This window comes from Spea bombifrons, chromosome 1, assembly GCF_027358695.1.
Source record: "Spea bombifrons isolate aSpeBom1 chromosome 1, aSpeBom1.2.pri, whole genome shotgun sequence".
In the NCBI taxonomy this organism is placed as follows: Eukaryota; Metazoa; Chordata; class Amphibia; order Anura; family Pelobatidae; genus Spea; species Spea bombifrons.
The window spans coordinates 130,580,299-130,605,473 of NC_071087.1; the positions used below are offsets into that span (position 1 = coordinate 130,580,299).

The window sequence follows — 25,175 nt, forward strand, 5'->3', positions numbered from 1 at the left end:
CGAAGAATGGTGTTAGAAACAAGTCCTATAGTTGCAAGGTGGAGACCCCATGGATGGATCCTGATGCCATGTGTTCTCTAGGTAAGCAACACACACGTACCCAGCCAACCACATGTGATTTATCATACCAGACCACCTTCTTCCATTGCTTCATGGTCCAGTTCTCTTTCTCATGTGCCTATTATAGGCACTTTCAGCAGTGGACCGTAGTCAGCATGGGCATCCAGCATTAAGTTTTTCAGCAATTTGAGCTACAGTAGCTCACCTGTTGGATTTGACCACACAGGCCAGCCTTCATTCCCCATGTGCATCAAAAGCCAGGGCCGCCAATGACCCTGTTGCAGGTGCATCCTTCCTTGGACCACTTTTGATAGGAACTGACCACTGCAGAATGGGGACACCCCACAAGTTTTGGAGATGCTCTGACCCAGTTGTCAAGCAATCACAATTTGGCCCTTGTTAAAGTTGCTCAGATCCTTACACTTGCCAATTTTTCCTGTTTCTATAAACTTTGAGGATGAAATGTTCACTAGCTGCCTAATATATCCCACCCACTGACAGGTCCATGATAACCAGATTATCAGTGTTATTTTACTTCTCAGTTATATATTTATATATATATATATATACACACAGTGGTGTGTTGCAATGGCCCAGTCAAAGTCCAAACCTCAACCCAATTGAGCTGTGCATAAATGAAAGCCTGCAAATCTCAATGAACTGAACCAATGTTGTAAAGAAGAATGGACCAAAATGCCCTCACAACGATGTGAGAAAATGGTTACTTCAAGTTACTGCTGCTAAAGGTGGTTCTACACAGTATTGAATCATAAGGTGTACTAAGTTTTCACCCATTGCTTCTTCATGTTGGCTTTATTTTTGTTGAATAAATCATGACATGGTGTAATATGTCATGTGCTGTTGTTCATCCGAGGTTGTATTTACCTAATACTTAGACCATCTAAGGAACAGAAAATTGTTATTACCAGGGCCCTCCTCCCCTGTTGTCTCTGTTAGTCAATTTGTTATGTTACATGCTACTTGTTATGTCCTGTCTACCGACTATACAGCGCTACGGAATTTGAGGGCGCAATATAAAACAATAAATAATAATAATGATATGTAAAACCATAGAATTTAATGAGGGTGTACTTTACATTACACACTGGTTCTACGGTAAAGTACACATACTGTAAATACACACACATCCATAGGCAAACTCAAATACAAACACTACAAACGCTCTCTATGTGCAAGCTGCCACACTGTTGCGTCACTACCTCAGTGGGGGTCAATTAATGCACATTATGTACTGTACCTTCCTGCTTGCCCCTGAGGCCAAGCTGAAAGGCAGTTTTTTTTCGACCCCTCCGTTGTGTGGAATAGGTAACGTTCCCCACATATTTTGCCAATTCTCTTGATATGAATGGGACAATCTCCACATGTGGAACGGCCAGGCTTCATATTAGGTGGGACATAATGTGATGTCAACCTTAATATGACCAGAGTGTGACATCAACAAGGCATGTAAAAACGGCTTTTTATGTTACGTTATTTTTTATTTGCGTGGAATGTAAAAATAGTTCGACCCAAGAAAAGTGTTTCAGGGCCCAAACTCCTTAAACTGGCCTTAGGGCAGTAACTAAAACTGCAAAAGGTATACCTGTTACGCATTATTTTTTTTAGTAAAGGGAGGTAATTGCCTGTACATATTTCTAATAAAATAAATAAGACCCAAGTTTTAATATCAGGACGCAAGCGCTACATGAATGCCTAATGCAGTGCTGAAATACAACGAGAAAAAGGCGGTAACGATTCAGTTAGCTCCTCAGCGTTTGTAGCAGAAGCTCTGTGTAACAAGCATTGTGTCCAGCAGAGGGCGCGTTCTCTCGGCGCCTAACACAGCGAATACCTCAAGTTCACACATCGGAGCTCGCATCACTTTTCCCTCTACCCTGCGGTCTTGAATGAATCCCTGCTTGGACACCGCCCCCTCGCTCTAACATCACTGGCTGCCTTTGTTATTGTCTCACGCAGGCTAGCCCCAGCATTTGTCCGTGAAGCTGTCAATCACAGCTCTTGCACCGCCTCCCTTCCCAGCAGGTCAATGAATTGACAGAGCTCAGAGCTCAGGCAGCTGTGAGAGCAGGGAGTGAATGTGTAACACAGGACCCGCTGCTGCATCTTCTGCATCTCAGCACTTCTTGCTACTTAAGCCACAAGGAATTAAGCTTTCCTTGAGATCCTTACTCCTCCTGTCATTGACATGTCCTAATTCACCAGGGTGAGTTAACAATATGGTTTTTGTTCTGAAGTGCACTGATCTGTATACAATGCTAACCATTTATCAAGCACCTTGTATGTACATATTCTATTTGTATATTTATTTTATCTATCTAATCTATCATCATCATCATAGTCACCTACCGATCATTTGTGTGTTTGTCTTTATTTAATGTTTAATGTTTTTAAATAAGTAATATATATATATATATATATATATATATATATATATATATATACATACAATGAGTGGGCTTAGTAAGTTGACATATATAAATTAACTCTTTCATTTTCTGACAGTTTTGTATAGTATTTTTCTGTAGATAGTACAGCTATCCTTAGACATGTGAAAGGTAATCTTGAACTTCCCCCCTTGTCTTCTAGCTAAAGGTGGGGGTGCTTGCATTTGTTAGTGTCTGACTCTCCTTCTCTTGTCTGGGGTTGTGCCTGTCTTTAAACTTTACGATGTCTTTAGCTCCTCCAGCTCAGCTAATGCAGATTCCTTGCTGCTGTTTTTACAACCCAAGCAGTCAACCCCATCTGTTAAAACACAACATTCAGCAGAGAAGGGAAAAGGAAAAGGGACAAGGGAAACACTCTGAAGTGCCTTTGACTTTGAACGCCTTCTGTCTTCTAGTGTGATGTGTAAATGGATTACACATTTTCATTAGGTTGTTTCAGATGATGACATTGTTTCTGTTGGAAAGGAAGTACATTGTCGTGTATTGTCGAAAATATTAAATTCCACTTTTCCTGAGCTTCCTCAGGATATTCTGGCAAAGAGATCAGTAAAATAGTCTTTCGCTCAGTATTACTTTTTACGCAAATTATTGCGTTCCTTTTAATGCGTGTGCTGCAAATGTGGGGCAGAAAATTTTCTGTGCGTCATAAGAAACCATCTTAGATATATGTTCTAATTCCTTTGTGTCTGTGTAATGATCATTGTGTATGTTTGCGTGTGCATATATTGCATTATATTATACCTACTGTATGACAGGGTATCATCATCCAAACTCTGCTGGTTCTTGACTGAGCCACCTGCAATGCAATGACATTCCCTGTGGCTGGCTGAACAAATGGAAGCTGATGTTCTATAATAGTTTAGGTGTTCAGGAAACAGAAAGACCCCCCCCACACACACACAAATGTAGAGGCCACAACAATGGAGATTACTAGTCTTGAACTTCAGAGGGGCAATTAGCTCGGTTTTACATACTGGCCTTGACACAGATGTGGCTGCTGTTAAACCCATTCTGCTATCTAGAGTTAACTGCTTCAAAGCCAGTGGGGGTGGATATTGTGAGCCCTTTGGCAATTAACAAGTTAACTCTAAATGCAATAACCGTCCCTTTGGCACTGGCACATATGTAGCATTGTTCCCGTGGTCAGGCACTTTAGATCAGAATTTAGTTGTGTTCAGAATGGTAGCCCAGCCAACTGCTGGAGAGACTTAGACTTAGAGACCTAAACGGTTTGCTGTCTGTCTGTCTATCTATCTATCTATCTATCTATCTATCTATCTATCTATCTATCTATCTATCTATCCATCTACCTATCGATACAGATTGAGGAATCAGCAGGACATTTCCTTGTTGAGTATGGTGATTCTGCAGCACTTTGCACCAGATTATTCTTTAACTTCCATACATTACCCCTTTGGACACAGGCCCCTGGGTTTGTAATAAACACAATTTATCAGAATGCTGTAGATTAAATTAGACTGATCTATATCTCCCCAAATATTTAGCAGGGATGCGGTATAAAAAAAACCATTGCTGTGGAAATCAATGTAATGTAGAGCTGGCATTAATTGTTAGTACAGTGTACGAGACACTTTATCCCTCCTTGATAAATGATTTGTACAGAGTGAAACGTGCAAGCCTGATGCTGTCATCTATCTTATTACCTGCTCTGGCTATTTTGTGTCACACGGATAATTGGCTGGAAAATATTCCCTAATACTCAGAGATAAGCCGTACCCCATGCAGATACAGTTCACTGGTCGCTTGTTTCCAAGCTGCAGCTTGTCATAAACCACATTATATCCAAGCTGTCGGCGCTAATATTATACCAGGAGACTAGCCATATAAATCAGAGCTGGCTGAGATTGATGGGAAGCTTTGGTTGTACGTACCTGATATTGGTCATGTGATCAAGTGCATACAAATACCCTTATCTATGAGTAAGTATAGAACGTCACACATTAAGCCTTGGATCATAACATCTCCTCCCTTTAAAATCCAGGACCTGCCAAGGAGTAGTGCAGACCTTATTTACAAAACGGCTGAAGCGATTTCACCTGCTGTCATGCTGGATAAAAACAATTTTATTTTTGATAGGTTGATACATTTCACCGAATGTGTCATTATCAGCTAACACTAATAGGTTTACTACTAATAATGGCACATTTGGTAAAACCTGCTGTAGGTGGCACACCATAATGTCATCGTTAATTAATTCTCCGACGGCAGTTCCATAGTTTAGTTTTCTTGCAGATCCTTTGGACAACAGTGGACTGATTATTGGGTAACATTGGCAGCTTTTGTCTTTGCATCTTGGCAAGGTCGGTGTGAATTCCTTCTGGTGGGAATTCGGCCAAAGTGACCTTACTGATGTGCAGTAGACTGAAGCAATAGCACAGCAGCCCAGTGCTCGCTATTAATGAATAGATCCCATAGAGTGTGCAAGCAGCAATCTAGACTTTGTGTATAATCAGCCATATACATTAACGATTTCACGAAAGCCCCAAACCAGACTTGTTTGCCCATCTGCTGCTAGGGTTTAGGAGTGCTGTGCATCTTGGTGTTTCTTTTGTACCGTTCCAAGTCTTTTTTGTAGTTATGGTTCAGGGCCAAGCAGCCCATAACACTCCAGCTGTTGTTGACCTCCCACTCTCTCGCCATAAGGCTTGCTGTGGAATTTAAGAGCCGTGGTTGAGTGGCAGCAGCAGAGCCGCAGATATAAGTAATTCCATGTCTCCCCTCTTCTTTTATATCTGTATCTTTCAAACTTATCTTATCAACCAGACTCAGTTCTATGCAAATAAAAAAAACATATTATGTCTCTTTTGGAATGGTATAGCATATTCTTATTGTAAAATGGTACTTACCAGGCACTCTTTAAATGGGATCTGTAACTTTTCTGTATCCTGCATTTTGTTGTTCAATGCACTTAAATAACATAAGTCCTTCTTGCACAGATTTCAGTGTAGTTTACTGCATGCAAATAGGTGCACGCTTTCCTAAATTATTGGAGCCTGTGTATATTTTCCACCCCCTTCTAATAAATGTAGAGTATGTTTCTTGTACATGCGCTGTAGCACTCCCATTGACTTCAAACTGAGTACTGCAGAACATGTGCAGGAATTGTACTTAAGTATGCTTCCTGATTTCAGTTGAGGCAGCTGATATCCATTATAGAGTATGCCGTGTTCACATATTCTGTTTTAAATATAAAATACTTGTTTAGAGAATGTAGAAATATCCTTTTTTAGGATTGGCATCTGTATCTTTTATAGAACAAACACATTTTCCAAGCTTGGTGGGAGCTCAATTGATTTACAAGTGTAGTCAATGTTATGATGTTAGCTGGCATATGTTAGCACAACACTCTTCTTGTGCCAGCGGGTGCCACATGCATTAGCAACTCATTAGGCTCCGGAGTAAAAAGGGCAGCTTTTGCAAAATATAATGCGTCATGGGGCTTATTCACCATGCATGTCGCAATGTAAGGATGTTTTACGTCACTGAGGAGGTGGTAGATAAGTGGAACAGTCTCACACCGGAAGTGGTAAAGGCATGTGATAAACATATAGGTTTTCTTGAATATAAGACAAGACCAAGGACTGATTTAAAGTTTAAGTCTTTACAGGAGGCTAGAAGCGCCAAATGGTTCTTGATTATTGAATTAAATATAATTTTACTTGACTCACTCCTGAAAATAGCCTACATAATATAGTATATAGTAAATATGGTCATTACCGCCTAAGTGTGTTTGTTTTTAAACATAGTTTCCTTTTATTTCTGAAATGTGCATGTCACAATGACCGTGGATTCCGGACCAAACAAAAACTGACATACCTGCTATTATAAATTGGCCAACATTAATATGCTATTTGTAATAAGGAAAATACGATTCCCTTTAAGCCAAGCTGCTCCTTTGTTTTGGATACCGGTAACACCAAAGCAGGTTAACAATGGAATATTGCCCAGGCCATTCCTTGTGTGGGTGTTTAAGAGAGCAATAAAGGTGATGATTACATTTTAAATGACACTTGCCAAATGCCTGATCGGAAATAGCACAATTATAATCAAAGGCATCACTAGGGAAAGTCTCTTAGCGTTTGTTGGCGTCCTTTCATACATTGGGAGAATCATATCGACAGAATTATAGTCTGAATCATTCGCACGAGCTAAAGTAATACATTTGCACTTCAACATAGGAACACATTTCTTTACCCGTATCTTATTTTGGGGAAATAAATGTTTTTTTTTCCGATGAAGGTTAAGTTGATGACATCAGCTCCCCCCCCCAGGACATATATGTACTTCGCGTGTCTGGCAAAGCAATGCCCTAGAGCAGTGATGGGCAACCTTTTTGGCGTGGTGTGTCAAAAATCGGCAAAAAATCGAGCATAACTCGCATGGTGTGTCACTTCGACAAAAAAACATAATTTTGCGCAATTTATAGTTTAAACTACAAAAATGTATAATTGCAATATATAATTGTATTTAATAAACCAAAAACAAATTATTTAACATACCTGCTTAGTAACTTCTTTGTTCATCAGTCGATTTCGTATGTTGCCCTTGATATTATTGAACTTGTTTGGGGTGCCGTGAACCAGGGCTGTGGAGTCGGCTGCTTCCAGCTCCACCTCCTCATCAACATGCCGCTCCAGCCCGCCCCTGCTTTGAATGTTCCTAGTGACGTGAGGGCGAAGATTATGAATATTCATAGCGGGGGCGGGCCGGAGCGGCATGCTGATGAGGACGTGGAGCTGGAAGCAGCAGACTCCACAGCCCTGCCGTGAACTGAGATAAGTGAGGGGGAGGGCGAATTCTTTAACTAACCTGCCTATTGTGGGTGGGGGAGATCACACGTCCCGCTCCCCCCCGTTCCTCCAGCACAGATTCTTTCATCCTCGGCGGCCGTGCAGGAGCCGAGGATGAATCGCATGAAATCCTGTGCGTGTCACCCCAAATGGCTACGCGTGTCAGCACTGACACGCGTGTCATAGGTTCGCCATCACTGCCCTAGAGGATGTATAACAGAGTAACTGATTCCCTTCTGTCATTACATGCATGTTTTGGCAGGCAGTACTTTACATACACTGATCAGCAACATTCGAAAATGATATGTGTGCTTTAAAAAAGGCCAACGTGGTCATTCCAGTGAGGAATAACGGTTATCCTAGACTGAGAGCACTATTATATTAGGAACAAACCCCTTAGTAATAAGACCTCTTAACAAGACTCTGGCTGACACGTATGACAAGTTGTCAATAGATTATTATTAACACTGATCCCTGGTAGTGCTGGAATATTGAATCATAATGAATCCTTACAGTGTAGCTCACGGTTACTTGGTGATATTAGTAACATTTTTTATTTAAGATATTGAAGTGGGAATCATATTACATTTGTCCTTAATAAAAAATATAATATTTAAAAAGAAGCATTAACCTAGAGGTTAATATGCATCAGATGTATCATAAGAAGTAATACTAACAATAGGCTTGATTCAATGATCCGACTAAACTGTAGAATGATTTGATTTTTTATCATTCCAATAACATTTTATAAAAGCCGAACTGTCAAAAGCAATTACCATACTAACCAGCCATGGCCATTCCATAAACAAAAACCATAGACTGATAACATCAAAGGGAAACTTTGAACACAATTTGTTAGCATGGGCGATTGCCACAGCAGAAGTTCATTATTGCCAATGTTGTGTAGAGAGCTTTCATGTTTGCTGATGTTGATTAACCTCTGCATTAAATTATTGTATTCATTTTGTTTTTGCTGCTAACATATTTAATAACTAATATGGTTCATTTCTAAAAAAAAATATATATTAAATCTATGTGAAAGTGAATATACATGATTGGACAAGACGTCATCTGTACTGAAGTGAATTTGCGTGGTAAAGTATGTCTATGTAACTCCTTCAGTGGCATAGAATTCAGCATAGTAGATTCTTTTTATTTGCTGTCGGTGTCAGAAGGGCATTACATTTCTTTCTATGTGGGTCCATTTAAATTGCACTATTTTTTGGAGTCTTTAGTTTTATTGGACCAACATAGGAAAAGTATTAAGTTACACAAGATTTTGGATCTTCTGAGGTCTCTTCTTTAGACAAAATGCCAGCAAATATCCTGCACATTGTGCTGAATCGGTTAGTAGTAGTTGTTTTCTCATTTGTCGTCTAGAATCAACTGTTATTTGGGACAATGGATTATTCATGGCTGTCCACCAAAACTATTAGTATTAAGGCAGCAAAATGTGTAAAATAACACTACATTTAAAATTAGAAAAAAAACAATGTACATATGTTGTTTTTTGCTATGCTGTTGAAACATCCGCTCCGAATTCCACCATTTCTTTTTACATAGCTAATAGCACCAATTTTGTATAAAATGAGTCATCTGCTCAAGAAACCCAGACATGTAGGAGTATTGCTCTGTATGGTATTGTGTCCCAGTTACTAATTAGCTGTTTTGAGAAAAAAAATATAGATCAAAACCATTTCGCTTTCTGCTAACTGCGCCAGTCCTTATAACAATATTATGTTCCCTCAGCACAAAAGAGAACTTCCTAGTTGTTATTCTGTCAGCAGTCTATTCTGATAATGTGAGGTTAATGTACACTTTATATGCATATTATAATGTTAGATGATTGTCTTCTCTGATGCTATTTTTTTTTCTCCCAATGAAAAGAAATAGTAAAAAGAATTTGTAATACTTAAGACACAAGCTAATTTGATATACCATTTCTATTAGGGGTATGTTTTCAGAGCAAATTGCCCAAAACATCAGGGTTAATCAATATTAATGTGTTATGCGTAGCCTGAGCTGTCCCTCTGGTTTCTTGAGCCCCCGACAGACTATGTTTCAGGTGCTTCCTTCATGTAGTACTTGTTTGGGCTGGAGAGAATGTGATAGTGGCCTGTCCACCAGTTTCATTCACTTGCTGGTCACCAAGATCTGCTGTATAATAAGGCTTGCTCTGTATGTAGACTGTTTAACAGGTTGAAAAGTGGCTCCAGAGAATAGCATATGCCTTTTTAAACTCTTAATTATTGAGGCAGGGCTGTGGGGAAGTTGGCAGGAGTAGACTTGGATTGTTCTGGTATGGTGTATTTGGGATGCTGTCATCTGCAAATCCCTTGCTAACAAACAAATCTCTAAGTGACTTCTCTTGGCCTGCAAGGACTTTAGGGAGCTACTAAGAACCTCTCTTTCTTTTTAGTATGTTTAAGCTTCTGTTTATCTACATATATATATATATATATATATATATATATATATATATATATGTGTGTGTGTGTGTGTGTGTGTGTTAAGCTTCCTCCTGGATTGGTCTATGATGACCTGCCCTGTTTCAGCAACAATGACCATAAGGTCATAAGAAATGACTTTTCACTCTGTGCCTAATCTAACAGTTTCTAGTGAACAACCCTTTACTTTTTTATAGGAAAAGTCATTTTCTGTTGGTCTGATTTTGTATTAGTAATTTGACACTAAATTTCTATATAGGAACTTCAGACCCAGGAGAAAGGAAACCAGTAAACACAATATTACTGTTCATTTTCATAACCTTTAATGCTAGCGTCTCTGGTTTAATTTAATCTGTGTGTAACTATTGGGCTGTGTTCCAGATTTTGCTTTTGTTATCTAACACGTCTTGTGTAGCACATTGTGTGCATGTGATACATGAATCATTCTCTCCCTGACAGTTCAGGCTCGCAGCTCTCTGATTCCGGTGTTATCTGAAATAAATGTGACTTAAGACTGATCAATTTACAAGTGGCTGTGTGGAAATCCGATAATGCAAGAGTCCAACCAAGTGGGAGGCAGTGGAATGGAGATTCCCAATCTCTGTAAAAATATACTAGCAAAAACATATCAGAAAAACCCACAAGGTCTCATAATCAAATATGTGACACAGGACTGCTCTAAGCCCAACATCTAGCCCAACACGAAGAAATTAATCCACAATTGTCACTGTGTGCTAAAAATGTACACAAAACTGTTATCAATATTTCCTACAGGGAAGAAATGAGAGTGTATTAATCTACATTTTTGTCCCTCCCCATTAACGACTTTGGATCTTGGTTTTAGCTATTATGGGTGTACTGGTTATCACCCAGTAGCCTGTATAATGGTTATCCATTGATTTTTAGGTAGGGTTATTCATCCAATATCAAATAGCCAGCAATTAGTTAGTTCCTACTACTTAGTTTTGCCTATGGATTTTTTGAAAAATTACCCTATTTTTTATTGTTTTAGTACCTATGTATGTATATACATAGACAAATGTACTTAGCACTCACAATATACTAAAGTGGAGAAACAATAAGTGCAATCATATAGTAAGCACAACGATCACTTTGTTACCATATGGCTGTTGTTGGTTATCCCTTTTATCTCTGCACTTACTGTTCTAGGCAGTGGTATTATTTCATGGGTTAACAGCAATTGAATGTATTGTATTTTCAAAAGGTTTCATACAGTGTTACCCATTCATTGGCAGGAGATGAACTAGCCGGTGAATTGCGTGAATTCCTTTGGCAATCAGAGATTTGAGTGTTGCATTGTGTGTGATTTTGGCCACCACAGAAACGCATTAGAAGGTACTCAGAAACAATGTGGTCTCGCCTTCTCTAAAAATAAATCTGTCGAGTCCATTAACCTAGGTTAAAAATGCCATTGATTTCCTGTGGGCATTTTCCATTTGGATGAATGCAAAATAATGCACTGTTTCATTAATAGACGTCACAATTCTCTCGCATGATTCTGTGATAGGTATTTTCAGATTAAGACTGTAAAAGGCCTCTCTATTACTCTGTATGGCTGACTTGTTTTAAGTGATTTAAGCTGTGAATGGAAGTTAGATGGAATTTTGGATGTAGATTTCAGGCATTGTTCCGCTTTCTAAAGATTATAATTATTGTAAGGTATTTGCCTGGCTGTAGTTAAAAAATATCTGTACATAGAAGACGCAAGTTATGAATAAGCAGGGCTTGAAATACATTATCCAATACAATGAAAGTTCTGCCTCCATCAGAGTTACAAATAAGTAACAGAGCCCCACTGATGCACATGTGCATTGACAAGTCTTTGACACATTGATGCAAACTCACGATCGTGACTCTCACCTAGACTGCCACAAGCACAAAATGACCACTCTTAACCACACAGACCAGTTTCACTGAGCACAGGCATACAGACCACTCTCCGCCACACTAATGTACCCTCTAACACACATACCGTTCTCAGAGAAGCATTGGATGCGTGTCGTGGTCATTGTACTTGAGTACACTTTCTACTTCAGTGGTATCTGGCAGGGGCAGGAGGAAAATTAGACAGAATTTTCAGATCCTAGCTGAAGTAGCATATATTAACCAGATTCTAAAATGGGCTCCAATATACCTTTTTAGAAATTTGGTGATAAGAGGTACTCCTTTTTTATTTCACAGCATGCCAAGTGTAGAGGATTTTGTGAATTTGCCTAGTTCACATTCAACTTTGAACATGAAGTTATGAACCTCTCATTACAAACCACGGATCATTCTTTGGATCTCGGCAGTAGTGTCTTCAGAATAGATACACAAGACGGGTGGTTAGAAAATCAATGGCAGAATATTTTTCAGGAGCAAAAATAACTTCGTACCGCTTACTGTGGATTGTGGTGCAATATCTTTACTGCCTGTCCAAATATTATCTCTAAATGATTTTGCATAAAATTGTAGTTTGAACAAATTAAAGCTGGACTTGAATATTTATGCTTGTTTTATTGACTATTGTATTATTTAACTTGTGCAGAAGTTATGCCATTCTTTATAATCACTGCTTACTAAATTGTTGAAAATAAAGGACAATGACCATCTTTATAAAGTAATGATGTCATTTTTGTGCATATGATGGCTGGAGTGTCCCTTTAAAAGCTTTAGAGGCTTCTGGGTGCCTTCTCTGTTTGCCTTGCAGGTGCGCAGACAGCTGGCACTCTTGAAAACATTTACATTGTACATTTTACTCTGCGACACCTAATAGATTCTATAAGATGCCTCTCGTCATGTGTCTACATTGATTAATGGAATACATGGCAACCAGGAGACAAAACACGGGGTACAAATTGACTACGCTATTAATGAGATGGTAGTTAAGGTAAACAAGCACTACTGTGCAGCTGTCCAACCGGCCAAGACTAGACTCAGTTTATTTTAGGGCAGACCCAGGCAGCAAATACAGTTTTTGTTTTTCATGGTGCCCGAAGCAAAGCATTTATCATATGGAGTGAAATGATTCATATTTCAGCACAAGATGGGTTAAATCTCTATACGCTTACAAAAATGTGCTGACTAAAGGAACATGGTGGGAACAGCAAGTTCTTATCAAAGAAGGCAGTGAAAGACCACCCTTCAGTGGTTAGCTTTTGTTAGCCCTGAGTGTTATCTTGTCCAGGTCACGGCTCAGTAAGAAGCTGATGGCCACAGTATTGAGATGACATCTCTCACCCTGTATCACTGGGATATTGCAGCGTCAGTAGTACTAGGCACGTTTTATATTACAAACCAGCAAAAAACGAAAATTGCAAGACAGGCAGAAGATGCTGGGCGTTGAATTGAATGCCTTGTCAGTAAGGATCTTGTAGACACCCTTGAGATACTACTAGGGATAGTGTTTTAACTCATGTTACTATGGAACATCTTCCCTGAAGTCTTCACACTCTTCTATAGCATTACTTTATAGTATTAAATTGCATTGTATCCAGCTGTGTTTCTAAATCTGTAAATTAAATGCATAGCACCATATATTAGGGAGTTGATCATCTAAAACAAATGATGTATCTAGCATCCAATGTTGATGTTATGAGACCGATATACTTCCGTTTTTATTAGTATCACCATAAACCGTAATACCCAGTAAAACTTAATTTGAAAATTAAGATATTATGAAATACATTTCAAGTTAACACTTATAATTTAAAGATGAATCCACATCTGCTTTGGCAAATGACATGTGAGCAAAAACAGAATTGTTAGCGTATCAGGGAAGTTAAAGTATGTCCTTAAAAGGTAAAATTGATTGTGTATTATCAGTGACATATACATTTATCTTTGCATGTTTAAACCTATGTTTGACTGGCGTGTGGTTTCTGTTCGGTCTGGTAAATATTTGAATTTGTGAATTTTTAGTCGTCTTTTTTCCTGAAAACAGTAGCTATATATGGTAAAAAAACACAGATTACGTTTGTAGTAGAAGTAGATTTCTGCTACTCTGAATTTCCAGGAGCAACAGTAGACCTTCCTATAGAACTGAATCATTCAGAAGTTCTTTCATTATAATATATATATATATATTGTATAGCCCTATCATAATCCACAGCACTGTACAATTAACTATTATTTGTGTAAAACGTTTTTTTTTTTAATGTGGAATGAACTATTCCATATTTTAAAAACTTCCTTTGTGATTCTTAATAAAAGTGATATTAATCTTTTTAACCCATTTGTACAGTTGTTATTTTGGGTAATAATAAACTATATTGTCTGCCTTAGTGCCAAGCACTTCCAACTTCCTGCTCCCTCTCTTTCCAACAGTACTGGTGCCGGGGGTGTCCATAACAAGCTGTCGTATCCTCTCTGTCGGAAGCAGGGATCTGACAGTATGTAAGGACACTGCAGGCTGATTAACAATATAAAATATACATAATGCAAATCATTGCAGGGGTAAAGGCATCATCGGTACAATCAATTCATAATGTCAGACATACTATACCGCAATTGACATGCAGTGCAAACTCAAATTTACAGTAAACTCGGATTCCAGTGATGGCAGTGAAATGGCACTGCTACAGTAATAGCAGTGTACAATTACATTTCCAGACATGAGACATATGATTTGACACATTGGAAGTAGACCTGGTGAAATCGGGTGATGTGACGTGGGTAGGAATGGGGTCTGAGTTTGAGGCAAGGTGCGAGAGGCGGTTGGGGGTTGGAGAGGCAAATGGGCCAGGAAGGGAGTCAGAGTAGTTCTCCTTCTCTAGACTGTCCATAAGAGAGTTGTCCTTCAGTAGGCTGTGGATGAGCCTGCGGCGGTTCACAACTGAACTGAAACCTGCAGTCTTGGACTGAAACACTTTGTTCCTCAAATGCTAAAGGTAACGTGTAAACCTTACTTTTCTTATGTTAAGTCATTTTCTTAAGGGTTAAAAACAGTTTAATGTTGCTTAAAAGGGTATGTTACAAAAGCTGATCCTTGTGTCCAATTGTTATTTTTATTAAAACCCCCAGATTCATGAAGCACAAAAAACATAAATTCTCCTATTTTGCATACACATTTGATTTTTTGATGTTTATTAGTAGACTAAACATTTTGTTTTAATAAACAATTCTCCAATGTCTCAATAGTATGGTATCATTTACAATATTATAGCAGTGTTGCAAACAAGACATAAGATCATAATCATCAAAACAAGTAGATATACACGCCAAATATAGAAATGCTAGGGAATGTAATTAAAACTAGAAAAAGCAGTAAAAATAGTTTCCAAAAAAACTATGCTAACAATGGAAGTAGGGCGGTATATAGCTAATGCAGAGAGCCACTGAAATCATCACCCACTTTGGGGCAATGCCTCTTTTCAAGGAACTGAATAGTCTGCCGGTATAATTTTAGCTTATTGTTACATAGAAACATATCATTTCATAATAACCACTTGGCTCATCTAGTCTGCCTATTTTTCCAGTTGTAAAAACGTAGACATTTATCAGTTCTTCGTCATGCCTCAGATTCAGGGTAGCTTTATGGCTATCCCATGCATTTTAAAATTACGTCACTGTATTAGCCTCTAACCCCTCTGCTGGGAGGTTGTTACCTACCACTCCCTCCGTAAAATAAAACCTTGTTACATTACATCTAAACCTCTGACCATTTAGTTTTAGATGGTGGCCTCTTGTTCTAACATTTCCCATCCTTTGAAATAATACCTTTTTAAGTATTTAAATATTTATCATCTCTCTTCTCTCCTCCAAACTGAGCTCCCTTACTCCTGATATTGTTGGCTTGCAATGTTGACTTCACACATTCATACTTTTTAGCGTTCTCCATACTGTGATATGAAACAAGGACCAAGAACCCATGGCTTTTGTGCCACCTTGGTGACCGTCATGGGAACAGTACTCCAGTGCGATGATAGTTATTGTTTGTGCTTGATATTATTGGGGCGATGATAGCTGTAGTCAGCACAGAGCTAAATGGTTAGAATTTACAGTCTTATGTGAATTTGCCTTTACCGGTAATTTGACCGCATCCAAAATATTTTATACATCGTTCATCAAGATCCACTTTGAATGAGGAGATCTGGTCTGGCTGTTTCCCCAAAGTGACAACATGTAATATTTGTAATATTGCAGGTTTTGATGGTATATTGATGTTGACGACCGAAAAAAGAAATTATAATTTACATAAATAAATGTGAAGTCCTAGTAGTGTAATTGAGTTACTTAAGAAATGTAAGTACACCCAAGCTTAATTATTTAAAATGGTGTTTCCTCTTGGAGAATTGTTAAATGCATACAAAGCATGACTGTTTTTTTTAATGCTTTCAGACAAGTTATTCAAAGAGCTTTGGTATATGAAATTGCATTTAATTATAAAGTGTAGTGGGTGTATAGTGTCTGGTTCTTTTTTTGGTTTTAAAATAATCTTTCTTCTGAAAGATGTTTGGAACAGGTAAACTATCCCGTTTAAACCATACAGTACCTGGCAGGGGTAGGCAGCAATAGGCTTTTTCAGCAGGACTTTAACTAAATGCCCTGTCAGCATTTATGGCTTTAACAAGCGTTGTCTTTAAGACTGGTGACCATGTAAGGATATTTTGACCACCACACGTGCCAGGTCTTCTGAATGGGGCGCCAGCTGACCTTTAAGGAAGCCGGAGAGGCGAGATTAGTATTATTGTACTGCTACACCACACAACAGATGCTAACTAAGAACTAACTGATGGTATGATTAAAAACAATATATTGGCAGTTCTCCTCCTTTGTTAATTATTACATTTTTGTGTTTGTCAGAGTCATTTAAATACACAATTAGACACTAGATACTAGAAACTGGACTATAATGTCAAATGTAAATTACGGGCTGACAAGGTGAGATTTTCATCAGTGGAAGCTCGTATAGCAATACATGACCAGTTGGTAAGAAGGATTTTATAGTACTTAATATAACATAATTCTCTGAATATACACTCTATTGAATAAAGTCTTTAGGAAAATCTCCATAGCATTGTCCTATTTGAAACTGGTTTCCAAAACCAGTATTATATGGAGCAACCAGGATTCCTAATTTTAGAGGAACTAAATTTAATCTGCTAAGTATGGCTCTGGAGCAAACAGATTGAGATGATGTCTTCACAAGATGGAACATATTAAATGGACTATCTTTAAAATGTCAAATTACTTCACACCAAATCTAATGTCACAAAAAGCTGTTATAAGGACAGTTAAGTGTAAGTTTTGAATTGTATTGAATTTCAAACAAATAGAGCATTACTGGTGATCACAGCAACATGATGGAAGAATTCCAATCACTCTGAGATGACATATTCTACTGTTATGTGCATAGACCTTGCCCAGCTAGTGGAGAAATAGCAACAGAAGCACCGAGAAGAATCTCTCTGGAGCACAGAAGAAGCCAGACAAGATAGTGGCGTAACAGAGTCCTTTATTATTGTCCTGGTTGAGTTTCCAACAGTCTTGGTGATATTTTGACTTTTAATCTAGTGTTTGTCACTTCTAATTCTGTATCATTCTTTGGAGAGCGAAAAGTAATAAAAACCCAACCAGGTTTGCAGAAGTCCAATTGAAATAGAAAATGGAAAACTGATTGGATTACAGACCAGGGAAATGTGTGTAAATGGTTCCAAGTATATAAATTATAAAGATGCGGTTAAAGGCAGAAGCAGTCATTGGGAATAATTTTTACTTATGGTTAGTACTTCAGTTAAAATCAAAACCACAGCATTATTTCCATCAAATAGAGCTCAGAGCAAACATGAGAAGTTAAAACCAAATAGGCAAATTCCATCTGTTTAGGTTATTTGAATTACAGAATATGGGATTATCTTTTTGGACAGATGAGATGTATGTCCACGTAGCTTTATAGTCTTAGATTTTTGTTTAATAACAGAGCTTAGCAGCCCTTAACAGCCCAATAACAGCCCTTGACCAACCGGTCTTAAAAAATAACTTTAAATCAGAAGTCCCATGGGGGAAAATACATATAAAATACTTAATGCATACAATAGCTGCATGATCCATGCATTGTGTTTGTGTTGTCTGTTTTGCAAATGCATAGGATGAGTCTTACTTTATTCTAATAAACTTCCTTTAGCTGCAGATCTGGAGGCTGCCATTGTTGTCAGTCATGTGATATTCTGGGTAACCTTTCCCACTCAATTCCCACTCAAACACCATTCTGAGTTGATTCTTTAAGGCATTTCTAATGCCGTTCCTCTGAACTTGATTGAGCTATTCTATTGTTTATCACAAGCACTATTCTAAGGAGTTAAGCATTTCCGAGGAGCAGAGTTGTTTTAGTTACGGTTGTTGTTGACTGAACTACCACTTTATGTAAATAGACAAGTTGGTATGTTTTCCATTGGCAATTGGAACAAGAAAGTCAGTTTCAATTGAATTGTCTTGAAATAAGTTGAGTTTTCAGTCAAATTGACTTTCGTGAATATGCTACTTACGTCATTCAGTCCACAACACTTGCATGGGGCCTCCAGAACTTGACTCAACTCCTTTCAACTCAACCTTTGGGGAATATACAAAAAAAAATTAGCTAGACTAATGTTTAGGTGTTAAAGATTACCTTAGTCTGTTAATAAATACCAGTGCAACAAAAGCATTAAAGGGGATGATGGCAAAGTTAGTGACTTTAGATATTAAATACAATAATTAGACCACAATATGAAACTAATTTCATGAAGCGGAAATTTCCATTTATAGCCTCTTCATTTATAGAAGTAGTAATTACATACTTTTCACAAAGTCTTTTGCAGTTTGCATGAACTAGGATGTCAAATTGAAAAGTTAAAAACAGAAGCTATCCATATTGTGAAATAAGAAAAAGGAAGTTGGATGGCTTCGGAGTGTTTTACACATTGCCAGCATTCTGCCCATACAAATGTTAAATCAAGGCCAGACATCTCTAGTCTTCAAAGTGCATCTGTCCCTTCTTGCTTAAAATTTAGAGTACATGTAACCTTATCAAGAGGTGATAATGCTTTGTAATAATAAATGAAGCATAATAATAAAATGATATAAAGGTTATATCTTTATTCAGGCCACTGGAATTGCAGTACATTTAACAGAATACTTTGACAAATGGATAAAAAGGAACAATGTGAAAATCCTATACATAAACCTTAATAGAAATCTACTGTAGAAACATAGAATTTGACGGCAGATAAGAACCGTTCAGCCCATCTAGTCTGCCCATTTTTTGCTCATGTAAAGACTCATACCTTAATCAGTCCTTTGTCTTGTCATAGATTTAGGATAGCTTTATGCCCATGCCATGCATGTTTCTATTCCCTCACTATATTAGCCTCTAATCCTTCTGTTGGGATGCTGTTTCATTTATCTACAACCCTCTCAGTAAAACAAAACTACCTTACATTATATCTAAGAATATTTGGTAAGGTCCCACTTTACCATACCATAGTCTTAATCAGAACTTAGGTTTTATATTGTTTATAATTATTATTTCAACTCTCCACAACCAAAGAGGCATTATAAGAATAGAGAATACATTTAATTTGGTTATTTATATCAAAGAAGTGAGATATATGAGTGAATACATTTTGCCACATCAAAATATATGGCAAGGTCAATATTAAATGTCTACAGTGGAAACCGCCATTTCAAGGATTTACTACCAAGCAATAATAAATTTCTGCAAGCAAAAGTTTTGACACATTTAATAAATAAACCACATGCAGGATTTTGACAGTTTATTTAATCTCAGGAAGGAGGTTAAATCAAGTGGCTTTTTTATTATTGTGTTTTGGGCCAAGACTTACATTTCCATCAAATTTCACAGCTTTTTAAATGTATTGTTCTTTTGTTTTTTGTTTGTTTTGTTTTTTACTTAAACTTATCAGCTATTTAAAAGCAGCATTTATTATTATTTATTTTTTTACTTCAAGTAGATTCAGCTTTCATGACCATCTATGATATTGTAAACCAGCAGGTGGTCTGGCTCAGCTTCAGATCATGCCATGATTCTGTCAATGGGCTCACCAATTTTATACTTTATGAAAGTACTTACTGATATGGTTTTTGGGCGACATATGAATGCTTGATTCTCCTATAAGTAGTCAATATCGAGTGTTTAGCCATGTAGAAAAAATAACTTTAGAGTGCTCCATGAAATCAAGTTTCCCTGTACTCTAAAAAAGGACGATAGTAACTACAATAGCTACAATATAATTGTAAGGAATACTTCAACATCTAGAATCCTGCAGGGTCAGTACTCTTAGGATTCATTCAGTCCAGGGTAATCCAGTGTAAATGTATCAAGCTACCTGGGTTAAAGACAAGATACAAGCAAAGCATGACATTTCCTTCTGCCATTGGGTCCTCACAACATTCTTCTGGATGCACATGGGGATCTGGGTTATTAACCCCTTAATGACAAAGCCCGTACATGTACGGGCTCAAAATGCATTGTTTCCAATGGGTTTAGGGACCGCCCATTGTCCTTAAGGGGTTAAAGGTGTAAGTGGCTTAGTTTGCCTACTCCCTTGATTGAGCAGTGCCTAATTTGGCTCCCGATGTCTTGTACCATGAATCAGTTGACTATCCCACCCCTACTTTTATAATTTACTTTAGTAGCTCAATATTGAAAAGCAAAACCTCTAATAAAAATCATTTCAAGTAACTGATTTGAATCTGCAGAGCTGCCTACTCTTTAAGGTTTAAATCTCAATGTTATCTCATTTATTTATTTATTTATTTATTATATTGAAGGGATATTCATGCCTATATCTGATATTAAAGGTGACCCCAATTCTAAATGATGTTGCTGTTAACACAGTTAATCAACCCTGATGCATTGTGTATTCCAAGCTACAGGTTTAAAATAGAACAGTTCTGGAACTACACCTAGTAAAATAGAACCTCCCCAAGTTGAATGACTTAACAAGGAAATTGGTGTTGCGTATCAGATGAAACAAGCTATTAATGTAATTATGTTATTAAAGAAGCATCATTAAAGCAGAATTATGGTATTTCCTTTGAACATAGATTACTGTGTGGGCCACTGGAATGATTCCAGTATTCTTTACGTCATGTGCTATAGTTTTAACTGGTAGCAAACGGAGGAGAAATGAGAAGCTGGAAATTCCAATGTGACCACCGAAACAAAAGGAGGCATTCCGCATTGTATGAGTAGCTCATAGTACCTTCAAAAACAGGAAAAGTATTATTCCTGTGTGTTTGGAGAAGAATTTTTGATTGTAGCCAAATTTTCAAGAATGAGGCGGAAATAGTATAATCCCTCTAAAATCTTTGGTTACAATGTAAATACCAGATGGTAAAAATCAGACAGTTACCAATATTGTACCTTGAAACATTTGTTTTATTAGCTTGACAGAGCAACCCCCTACATTGAAATCAATATTAGTATTTAACCCCCTAAGGACAATGGGCGGTCCCTAAACCCATTTAAAACAATGCATTTTTGAGCCCGTACATGTACAGGCTTTGTTATTAAGGGGTTAAAATATAGAAACACTAATCTTAAGGTGTTTTCATTTCAAAAAAATTTAGCACAGTGTTTCATATTTCTTTCATCCGAAATGATTCATTTTACTGCTAGTTGTACCTATGGTAACCTCACAGTACATTTTATTTTTATTTATAAGGGGCCTCTACAGAAAAAAAGTTAACGAAGGAACTACTAGGAGAAACAAAATTAGAAACCTGCTAGTGCTGGCTAGCGGATTTTTTATTGCGTCTGATGTCATTAGGATTTTACCATAACACAAGGACACCACCAGAGTTTAACCCACACAGCAGCTGAAGACATGAGTTCTAAGTCACAAAGATCCATGCAGATAATTCTTCTAGCAGGGAAGAACCAGTGTTCTGGTTGTGGAACTTGCTTCTGTTTGCGTCACCAATTGTTCCATTGTTTCTAGACCTGTTTATTATGTTTATTTTGGTAGTTTTCTTCTATGTCCTCAAACTTGCTTCCTTTTTAAAATGGAACGGGAAACATAAAAGGGAACATGAAAAGTAACATTTAAAATCATACCTAAGAAAGTGTAGTGTTTGCCTCTTAGTCTCCGTTTTTTGTAGACCAATCTCAAGCTCACAGGATAAGTGGACTGATTTTCAGGATCATACAGTCTGGAGCTGGTATCTTAATATTCTAGTTCTGATTTTGTATCTGAGCATTCAAATGATTGGTTTTCTTACTTGCATATCAAAATTGAAATCCCTAGTTGAATATAAACTAGAATCCAGAGTATCTTTACTTGCAGTTGCTTGCGATACTTAGTGCATCACTACATAGAATCTTTTTTAAGGACTATAAAAGAGTTAGGATTTGAAGGGTCTCGGAGTCAGCTCATTTAGAAAGATTCCTGGTATGTCTATAAAGGAGAAGCAAAGTTCCATTCAAAACAATTATCTGTTGAGGTGAATGGGTTTGGCCATTGTAGACAGCAGGACTGCATGTTTAAAGTAATAGGAGAAAAAAAAAACACATTATAACAAGAAAAATCAATTATTACTGCTGCAATTCTAACTATAACCAGTCTCGAGTACAGATTGTAATCTTAATAACAAGGTAGCGTTAAAACTAATCTGACCGAAATGGATTTTGTTGAGCATGCACAATCATGTGTTATTGCACAATCATGTTTTTTTTAGAATGACACAAAGGGTCGTCGTCTTTGCTGGTTTGGAAAGCAATTTTCTGTTCTGGTGTAAGGTTGAGTATTAGGAACAATGCTTCCAAAATATGCTTTTTAGTTAACTCATTTTTCTTTTCATATAACTAATATATATATTATTGGGTAATATTTGCAAAAAAATATCAAATATTCTTTCACCATAAACCATTGTAAATGGCATGTTAGGCAATACTGATACAACATTTTAAACACATTAATTGTATGAATGCACAACAATAAAATCTATGGTTATGAATGATGTAGAATTAACAATTTCTTAGTCCTTTACCTATTAATCAAGATTTTATTCTATATCATAAATCTGAAGCGGCAAAGCAGGGCACATGTATCTTCACACTCCATATCCTGTGTAATTCTGATGGAATATTTTTGGAGAATGACTTGATGATTGTTCGTTAAGACACGACTCTATTAACATATTTATCAGGCAGGCTTTGTCTTGGTCATAATTCACATGGAGTGACAAAGCTGGTCGAGGCAGTTGGCTCAAGTGCTTGCTTGACTTGCCCAGAGTTGCTTTTTCTTTAACATGTATTGTGGAAAACAAAAATTTCATTTTATACAGTACATATCTGTTGAGATATCTTGAAGTGATATCAGATGAAAATGATTAACAAAGACAGTGTTCTAGAATTAATAACCTACCACTAATGAACAAACACAATAGGGAATACTCATTAGGGATATCTGAATCCATCACTGTCTGCTGTCTATTCTGCTTTTAATGTACTATTAGAATAAAACATACAACATAACATATATATATATATATATTTATATAAATATATATATATATATATTGCAGATGGTGTTGCTTTGCTGTCGCTAATAACATGCTTGTGCCATTGATATCTGTTTATTTTTCCATGTGTTAGACCTTCTGGTCCATTTGATCACAGCTCTCTTGGCTGCTTCAAATAAGAAATTCTTCCATCCACAGCCAAGAAAAGAATCCAAGATGAATCTCGGCCAGTCAGCAGTCAGTGTTCTGTTAGTTTACTCTGTTCCTACAGTTACACTTTGGGCACGGGAAGCAAATGATTAGGTTTCAACACTGGGTTACTTTACCTTATGCAAAAAAAAAAAAGAAACAACCGTGTGTGAAAGTCACATGTTAAAGCAGTGCTGAAATTATCTTAGTTTGCTTTGTTTGTATGTTGACATTGTGAGATGTATATGTCTTGCTTTTCATTTTATCTACTGATATGGTTGTATTGATTTTATTCCATGTGAACATTCATTGAAGTATAATCCCAAGCATTATAGTACCAACGGAGGCATTCCTCTTTAAAGATGGATACTCACTTGGACAGAATAATATAATGTTATTGTGAAGTGGCTTTGTCACAGATGTAAATTTCATGTGAAAGAATTGGTCAACTTTATTTTTAGGAATGAATGTATATATGAATGTAGGGAGTGGCAATAGATCAGCCAACTGGAAAGTGAACCAAGTGGTGTTTCTAACAGAAGAAAGGCCTCCAAGCAAACCTTGGTTACTTCCCTGACTCCCTAGAGGAAATATCATATTATTGGCAATTTTAATGTGTGCAGAATACAATTAAACACGTAATTTTAACGCATCATACGGCAGATCTAATATATCATAATAATCAGCCCTTGCCCCGTAGGTGTCTGTTATCTACACCAGTTGCAACAATGCTGGGATACATTTCCTGTCTCTTCTGTTGAAGAGATGGTTGAAGTACAACACTTTCATTGCAAATATGTTATTAACTGACACATCATGTGTTAATAAATGTTGGAGTTTATATATATATAATATATATATTTCCACTGTATGTGTGCATACTTAAAGTAACATTCATATAGCTTCTTTACATCAACTCCGTATGAGATTAGAGAATGAAATCGTCATTAAAACATCTAATTACTGTTTGATTTGCACGTGACACTTTGGAGCCCACTGATTTTATTGTGTAGCCTTGCTGGCACTTCCACTGTGGTAATTGAGAGCGTGGTAGAGGAACTGATTGCAACAGTGTTAGTTTGTAAGGTAAGCCAAGCTCCCACACAGCATAGTCTTTCAATTGGTACTTGGACAAGTGTCAGAGGACCAACATTTTTAAAGTAATTCTGGAAGCTGTGTTGTAGGATTTTGCTTGTTGTTTTTTTATGAATTTGGTACCTATTTGGATTTCCAAGTATTTTAAAAATGCTAATTTTCTTCTGATTTCATGCTTTGTACCCAGAACAGTCCAGCAAAACTCTAATGTTGATGGCAATATTGGTAGCCATGTACTTTATCTCAATGTTCCCCAACTACCTACCAATCAGTCATACTTTTCACCTTCTGTTTCCTATACAATATATTTACTTACTGATGATGGCTGAAAATCATAAACGTTCGTCCTCCATGCAGAATTAACATACATAGTCATTAATTCTGTGCTTCTGTGAAATCTATTAATGTACAGGTGAAAATTAGTAATTCATGTGAAAAGTGCAAAAAATGTAGGCGGTAACACCTAATGTGTTATTTTAATTAGATGTACAACTTCCACCTGATTCCACTTTATTTAGTACTTTATTTCTATATGGATTAGACTACCAGATATTAAAATATCATATAATGTTTTATTAAAAAGGATGCAAAGTGCTTCAGCCACTTTGACATTAAATGCCAAGAATAAGTTGAGGACATAATTG

The 25,175-nt window shown here is 37.1% G+C and overlaps 1 protein-coding gene across 1 annotated transcript in view; it reads left to right on the forward strand.

The window, feature by feature from the left end:
- Positions 1-2,147: 2,147 nt before the first annotated feature.
- MARCHF3 (membrane associated ring-CH-type finger 3) overlaps positions 2,148-25,175 on the forward strand; it is an 86,740-nt gene continuing 63,712 nt past the window's right edge. The window contains exon 1 of the mRNA XM_053473856.1: positions 2,148-2,284. The gene's annotated coding sequence lies outside the window, so the exon portion shown is untranslated. The remainder of the gene's footprint in view (positions 2,285-25,175) is intronic.